The following is an 8898-nucleotide window of genomic DNA, read 5'->3' on the forward strand; positions in this document are numbered from 1 at the left end:
TGATATAATTTATAATACTTACTTTACTAAACTGTGAAAGAGATGGCCTGTAAAACTCTCATTTTCACTGAACTAAAAAATGTGTCTCAACTTCAATGTAAAGTCTAGGGTAGAGATTAAAGATATGGAAGCTTAAATAATACCAACAAATTTTGTTCTATCTCCTTTTCCTCAAGCTTACCTGTAAATATATCAAAATTAGCAGTCTTTCATGACGGATTAACTATTGATTTTAAATTACCCATGAAATTATATTTGACATCCCATTAGTTGAATTGCTACTCAAAATGATCGTTATGTTAGAAATAATTCTTTTTTTCTATTCAGATGTTTCCTGTGTGAATCCACCCAGTGTGGAAAATGCTGCTCTACAAAACCCGAAGCCTAGATATCAATCTGGTGAGACGGTACGTTATGAATGCCTCAAACCTTATGACCTTTTTGGGGACGTAGAAGTGACATGTTTAAATGGAACTTGGACAAAACCACCTCAGTGCAAAGGTAGAGTATCTTACCTACTCCCTCAATATCAGAGAATTTATTAGGGATAAAATATGTTAATATAAATATATATAAGGAAGTAGTTCTTATGGAACAATTTTTAAGTGCAAATGAAACAGTGGTGGTTAAAATCCAGTTCTTTTGTCGACTGAATAAGTAATGTGACATATTTATTTTGTGAAAGATGTGACCAGATTTGAACAGCTGGAATCATGGGAAATTTCCCATCTTAAGTATTAAGATCCTGAAGAATAAATGGGTTAAAGATACCAGACGTACCTCTGACACCCCAACATATTCCAGTTTGACACGAAATTCCACTGTGAGACATGGAATAGGGACCTGGGGCCTCACGTAGGACGTGATATAATTTGGGCATCTTCAGCATATGGATTGTATGTAAAGGCATGTTACTGGCTGAGCTTATTCAAGGACTTAGTGTGCACATTAAATAGAGTCTGGGAACTTGGTCCTGGGACCCGTCAGTGTTTAGAGTTCAGGAAGTAAGGGGAGCCAAGAAAACAACAGATCAGCCACTTGTGGTTTTCAAAGGAACTTTTGCCTGGGATGTATTTTTTCCAATTTTTCACTTGACCCCACGTATGTTTTCATGTTTGAAATGAATTTCTTGTCGACAGCATATAGTTGGGTCTTGTTCACGTGTCCACCCCGACATTTTCAGCTTTTAGCTGCTATATTTAGACCATTTAATTTCAAGTAACTATTAGCACATTAGGGACCATGGCAGCCAAAAATTTTAGTGCTTGTTTTGTGTGTGTTCCTGTTTCTTATCCCCGTTTCCTTTCTTGTCCTTCCTGTGGATTTTTCAACATGATGAAGTAGTTTAATTTTGATATTCTGTGTTACTTCCGAGCATATCTCTTTGCATTGTTTTATTAGTGGTTGTTCTGGGTTTTAACACATACATACAGGCTTATCGCACCCTACTGGTATAGACATTTTACCACTTCAAGTGGAATGTGGAAATCTTACTTCCATTAGACCCATTTAATCTCCTCACGTTTGTAACATAAATATTTTAAGTGATTCCTCCACATACATTGAGCACCATATGAAGTGATACAATTTTGCACAAACGTAATTTAGCAAACTCATTAGAGAAAAGATAGTCTTATATTTACCCCTATTTTTAAAGTCAATTGCATTGTCTTTTTACTAAATTCTCAATCCCTTTTCTGTTATATTTTCCTTTCTACTTGAAGATTTCCTTTAGCAATTCTTTAAGGAGAGGTCTGCTGGAGACAAATTCTCTGTCTTCCTGTGTCTGGGAATGTCTTTATTTCTCCCCTTTATCCTAAAGGATAGCATCACTGGATACAGAATTTGAGGTTGACAGCTCTTTTCTTCCAGCCTTGGGAAAATGCTGTGACTTCTTTTTGGCTCTGTGGCCATGGATGAGAACCCTGCTGGTGTTTGAACATTTTCCCATATAGGAATTGCATAGTATCTATCTAGCTGCTTTTGAGACTTTTTTTCTTCTTCTTTAGATTCCAGCAGTTTGATCTGGTATGTCTTATGTATTTTGATGAAAGTTTCTTTGCATTTATTTTCTTTGGAATTCACTCAGATATTTCAGTATGTAGATTTATGCCTTATGCCCTATGTGGGAAATTTTTAACCATAATTTTAAACTTTTTTTGATCTCCAACCCCTTTCTTTTCAATCTTTTGCTGTCTTCCCAGAGGTCCACGAAGCTCTGTCCATTTTTTTCAGTCTATTTTCAAAATTAGTTTATATTCAAGTTAACTTATCCTTCTGTCAGCTGCAGTATATTGTAGAGTTCAACCAGTTAGTTTTTTAAGAAAAAAATCTGTTACTCTGGTTTTTAGTTCTATAAATTCAGTAGGATTTTTAAAAACTGTTGTCCAGTAATTTCAATATTTGTGTCATCGCAGTGTTTGTCTTCTGTCGATTCTCCTTTTTGTTTTGAGGCTTTTCTGGTCCTTGCTATGTTGAGTGATTTTCAATTGTATCCTGAGCGTTTGGAGTATTGCCGTTTGAGACTAAGGACTTTATTGAAATCTTTTATTTATCAGGCCTCCATTATGGCCATGCAGGGTGCAAGTCTGGGCTTCCCACTTGGCCTCCACTGACAGTAGAACGGAGAGAGGCGTCTTGTTCCCTCAGCCTGGGGGTGGAAGTCCAGGCTCCTTACTTGGCCTCTGCAGATCAAGGCAGGGGAAGGGCTGTCAGCTGCCTTCTACGGTATATTTGTGTAGTGAGTCAGGATTGGGAAAGGTGTTTCTGTCTTGCTAGGCGGCTTCACTTAAAGAGAAAGATGTGAGCATTACTTGAGCACTTTTTTTTGTCTGAATTATTTTCCCAGGAACCAGAATGCAATGAGTGTAATTATGCTAATAAGAGGATACAATTGAGATGAAATAATTAATTTCTAATTTGATTGTTTATTATGGCAAAACCTTATTTATACTTTTTTTTTATTGCAAGTGAAACCTTGTGATTTCCCAGTAATAAAACATGGAAGCCTGCATTATCCATACAGACACTACTTTCCAGCAATGGTAGGACAGCAATTTTATTATTACTGTGATCGCTACTATGTGCCGCCTTCAGGAAATTACTGGGATTCCCTTCGTTGCACACGAGAAGGATGGTCTCCAAAAATACCGTGCCTCAGTAAGTAAATACCTTTAATTTTATGTGTATCAGTCTTCCCAGATGGGAGAGACAACGGTACAGTTAAGTCTTGTGTAACAAAGACAAGGCCGGGGGCCTTGTTCTGTGAGCAAAAAGGTCCAGAGAGGTCTTCCTTTTGTGAGGGGCTTTGCATGGAAACCACATGAGAAATATAGAGACTTTACAGGAATATCTGCACATTTGTACGTATTTTAATTATAAAAACTAAAGGATAAAAAACATGGAATTTTTTTCTTTTTTAACAAACATTTGACAGTAGCTTTAGCTTTTCTTGCTATATGCTATTTTTGATGTAAATAGAACAGTTAATTTTTTATGTGCTATTTTATCAAATTTATGTTATTTTTTTCATTTTCTATTATTTTTCTGATCCTTAGGACAATGTACTTTCAATTATTTGGAAAATGGACATAACCCATATCGAGAAGAAAAACATTTACAGGGTAAAACTGTAAAAGTTAGCTGCTTTAAAGGCTTCAGTCTTCAAAATAATCAGAACACAATGACATGTACAGAGAATGGCTGGTCTCCTCCTCCCAAATGCGTCCGTGTCAGTAAGTTAACTGGTCTGAGATCCCAGTATGTCTATAATTTTCTAAGATTCAGCTATGTTATCTGCTGCAAAATGTTTATATCAACTTTCTCTTGTTTTGCCTATTTAGTGTTATTTTTCACAAGTGTATGTGACTGTATATTTAAGTTTCCTGATAAGCATATAACAAAATAAATGTGCCTGCTTCTAGACCTTAATCCAGAAAGCAGAAATAGAACCACAAAGAAGAGAACTGTAGTAACAGAGGGAAGTCACCAAGATGGCCGAGTCTTTCCTGATAGAAACACAGTCACCCATGGATGAGAGTACCTGTGTAGGAGTCTAGGAGTCTACTAGAGGAGTCATAGCACACAGCCGGAGTGCTGAGGTTCAAGACTGGACACGTCCAGGAGTGCTGGAGGAACAACTTCCCTGTACCTGAGCCACCCCTCCCATAAATGGCACAGCTCCGTGCCAAGAGAGTCCCCCTCAGCACAGGATGTCATCTTTGGGGGAAAATAAGCATGTGAGAAAGGGCCAATTTCCCAGCTTGTTCAACACTGATCTAAAGGCCCATCCGAATACTGAGGTAGTCTACATGGCTGAGGGGCGGGGAGAAGCTAGGTGCACAGCATCCAGGGCTGGAATAAATCAGGGGACGTGGATTCTACTGTCCATTTTGTAGACACCATCAGGAAGCCCGCCCTCTAGCCACAGGTGACACCGTGCTTGTGAACCCTGCTTACACCCTTAAAACTTGCACATTCCCCTGCTGCATGGCCAGCTCCCTGTGTATGTCCCCAAAGGTGGCAATGCAAGCCTTTGAAGATGGCTAGTGAGCGCATCTCAAACGCCAGGCTGTCTCTGTGAGATTGTGAGAAGGCACGCAGAAGTGAACATTTAGCATGGGGAAACCGACCAGGAAGTTGCCGGCACACAGTCGGCTTTGCTGGATTCAGAGAAACACAAGAACTGCAGATTCTCCCCTCAAGAGGGATCACAATGTATGGAGCAGGTGTACCCTTTAAAGGTCTGAAAAAGCCTCAGAGTCGCCAGCAGCATGACTAAATGTATTTCCTCCCCAAGTCAGTCTGTAAAGGCTAGAGGAAGTGCCTGCTTCTTTGTATGTAAAGACAGCAACATGAGACTTCAAGGAACACAAAAATCAAAGGTGCATTCTACAAACAGAGAAACACAATAACTTTCCAGTAAGTGACCCCAAATAATGGATATGTACAATTTATCTGATAAAGAATTCAAAAGAGTTACATCAAAAATTTCAGTGAGATAGAAGAAAACACAGAAGGACAATTAAAAGAACTCAGGTAAACAACAATTGAACAAAAAAATAAGTTTAATAGAGAGATAGAAAACAAAAAGAACCAAATAGTAAAGGTAAAGCATACAATGAATGAAATGAAAAATACAGTCAAGAGCATCAACAGTAAACAATCCAGCAGGAAAAAAATCAGTGAAGCAGAAGACAACGCATTTGAAACAATACTGTTGGAATGAATTGAGACTATTGGAATTGTGGGAGACTATCAATAGAAACATTATAGAGACTGTGGGAGTCCCAGGAGAGGAAAGGGACAAAGGGGCAGAACGTTTATGTGAAGAAATAATAGCTGAGAACTCCTCACATCTGGCTAGATACAGACATTCAAGATCATGCATCTCATAAGTCCACAAACAGATTAAACTGAGAGATCGTCTACAAAACACATTGTAAAAAACTGTTTAAACTCAAAGGCAAAGAGATAATTTTTAAAGCATAGAGGAAAATCTCCTCATGCAAAAGGGATTTCCCATAAGGACATAAGCACATTAATAAATCTGCAGAAACACTGCACAGCAGCAGACAGTGGGATGACACATTCAAATTGATGAAATAAAAACCTGCCACTGAAGAATTTTTTACCGGGAAAAGCAGTCTCACAAAGGAAGGAGAGATAAAGACTTTCTCAGACAAATAGAAATTGAAGGAATTTATTATTACTTGGTGTGTCTTACAAGACATACTGAAAGTTCTTTGAACTGAAATAAATGACGTTAATTAGTAATGTGAAATCATGAAAATGTTACTACACACATAAAATATGTAAATTGTAACATCAAAAAACATTTGAGGAAGAAACTGAAAGGGTAAAGTTTGTATGCCATCAAAATGAATTTGTTACCAACTAATAATAGACTGTTTATCTGTAACAAATTTCATGTGAGCCTCATGAAAACCACACACACACAAAACCTGTTGTAGATACACAAAAGATAAAGGATTCAAAGTATACCACTCTGAAAAATCATGACTTCTCTAAGAAAGGGTGCAAGAGAAATTCAAGTTAACAGTGTTACTACATAGCAGCCAGAAAACAATTAATGAGATGGCATCAGTAAGTCCTTATCTATTAATAATTACATTAAATGTAAATGCATTCAGTGCCCCCATTAAAAGACATAGAGACTTTATGCATTTAAAAAAATAAAAGAAGAACCAACAGAAGATTCAACTCTATACTACCTCTAGGTGAAAATAAACTGAGACTTACTTCAGCATTTAGGACACCCATAGGCTGAAGTGAATGAAAGGAAAACAACATTTCATGCAAGTGGAGATCAAAAGAGAGCAGGGGTAGCAATACTTGTTTCAGAAAATAGATTTTAAGTCAAAACTGTAACAAGAGACAAGAAGACATTATAAAATGAAGAGGTCAAGTCATCAAGAGAATACAACTATTGTAAATACATGTATCCAACATTGGAGCACCTAAATACATTCAACACAACCGAAAAGGTCTCAAGAGAGAAACAAACGGCAATACATTAATAGTAGGAGAGTTCAATACTCCATTTTCAAAAATGAATGGGTCATTCGCCCAGAAAATCAATAATGAGCCATTAGACTTAAACCAAACTTAAACCAATGGACCTAACAGACATTTGCAGAAAATTTCAGTCAGTGGCAGAATACGTATTCCTCTTAAGCACACACAGTACATTCTTCAGGAGAGATAACATGTCAGGTCACAAAACAAGCCTTAAAAACCTTAAGAAGACTGAAATTATACCAAACATATTTTGGAATACAATGATATGAAACTAGAAATCTAATAGGAGGAAGACTGGAAAATTGACAAATATGAGGAAGCTAAACATTTCTGAACAATGGGTCAAAAGAGGTAGCAAAGAGAAATCAGAAAACATTCTAAAGGAAATGAAAATTTAAACACAATAGAAGCACTTCCATGAGGAGGGTTTACAGTGAGGAAAGTACACATTAAGAAAAAAGGAGAACTCTAGTAAATGAGCCAATTTTAAACTCAAATGAAAGAGACAAACGAAACCCAAAGTTACCAGAGGATGGAAATAGCAAACATCAGAACAGAAATATATGAAATAGAAACCAGAAAAAATAATATAAAAGACCACAAAAGACCTTATTTTGTGGAAAGATTAAAAAAAATGAACAAACGTAAAGCTAGATGAGAAAAAAGTGATAAAACTCAGATAACTTAAATCAGAAATGAAAGATGAGACATTACACAATATGCCACAGCAATGGAGAGGACCATAAAGGGAACAATGAACTATCATATGCCAACAAATTGGATAACCTAGAAGAAATGGATTCATTCCTAGAAACAGAACCCAACAAGACTGATTCATAGAAAAATAGAAAATCTGAACAGACCATAAGGAAGAAATGAAATTAAATCAGAAATGTAAAGTCTCCCAATAAAAAAAAGCTCAGGACCAGATGGTTTCATTGGTAAATTCTACCAAACATTTAAGGGAGAATTTATGCCAATCATTCTCAAACCATTCAATAAAACTCAATGGCATATCTTACATTTTTACATTTATCCTACTTATGTAAACTAAGTTGAATAAATAATCCTAAAATTCATATGAAATCACAAAATATCCCCATATAATCAAAGTAATCTTGAGAAAGAACAACCTGATTTCAGACTATAGCTTGAAAGCAATAATAATTAAAATAGTATGATTCTGGTATAAACATAGACACATAGTCAGTGTAACAGAATTGACACCCACAAGTAAACCCATGTGTCAACTAATATTTAAAAAATCAATCAAGAATACACAGTGGGAAAGGATAGTGACATCAATAAGTGATGCAGGGAAAACTGGTTATGTACAAACAAGAGTTAATCTGGACCCCTATGTGAAAACCCCAACAGAAATGAACTGCAAATGAATGAACGACTTTAATATAAGACCTCAATCCATTAATATCCTAGAATATAACTTGGGGAAATAGTTTCTTGGCACTGGTTTGGGCAATAATATTCTTGGATATGACACCAAAAGCACAGGCAACAAAACCAAAATCAAAACCAAAACCAAAATGTAAGCAGGACAATATTAAAATAAAAAGTTCTGTTCATCAGATCAAGAAGTGAAAAGGCAAAGTATGGAACTGAAAGCCATATATCTCATAAGAGGTTGATATTCAAAATATATAAGGAATTTTCACAACTCAGCAGTAGAAAAAAGCAAATAATCTGCTTCAAAAATGCAAAAGAATCTAAGTAGACATTTTTCTGAAGAATACACGCAAATGGCCAGCCAGTACATGAGAAGATAGTTGAAATCACTATTCATCATTGAAATACATATCAAAACCATACGTTTGAGAATGTCTTTTATCAAAAATACAAGAGATAATGTTGGCAAGATTTTGGAGCAAAGAGAATCCTTGTACACTTTGGAATTTAATTTGTTACAACTATACAGAAAGTAAAGTGGAATTTTCTCAAAAAAATTAACAGAACTTTCATATGACCCAGCAGTCTCATTCCTGGGTATGTATTCAACAGGAATAGAATCAGTATCTCAAAGAGGTATCTCCAGTCCCATGTTTATTAGCCTTATTCACAACAGGGAAGCTTTGGACACAATTAAGTGTTAGTAAAAAAAGATGAATGAATGAATAAAGATGTGATCTGATATGGAAAACGAAAAATTACTCAGTCACAAGAAAGAAGGAACTCCTGCCATTTGCAACAGCATGAATTAACCTCAAGAACGCTATGCTAAGTGAAATAAGAAAGAAGGAAGAAGGGAAGGGAGGGGGAGAATGATAGAGAGGAAAGAAGGAAAGAAGGAGGGAGGGAAAGAAGGAAAGAATGAAGAAAAGAAGGGAAGGAAGGGAAGAAAGG

This window comes from Vicugna pacos, chromosome 23 (genome assembly GCF_048564905.1).
Source record: "Vicugna pacos chromosome 23, VicPac4, whole genome shotgun sequence".
Classification (NCBI taxonomy): domain Eukaryota; kingdom Metazoa; phylum Chordata; class Mammalia; order Artiodactyla; family Camelidae; genus Vicugna; species Vicugna pacos.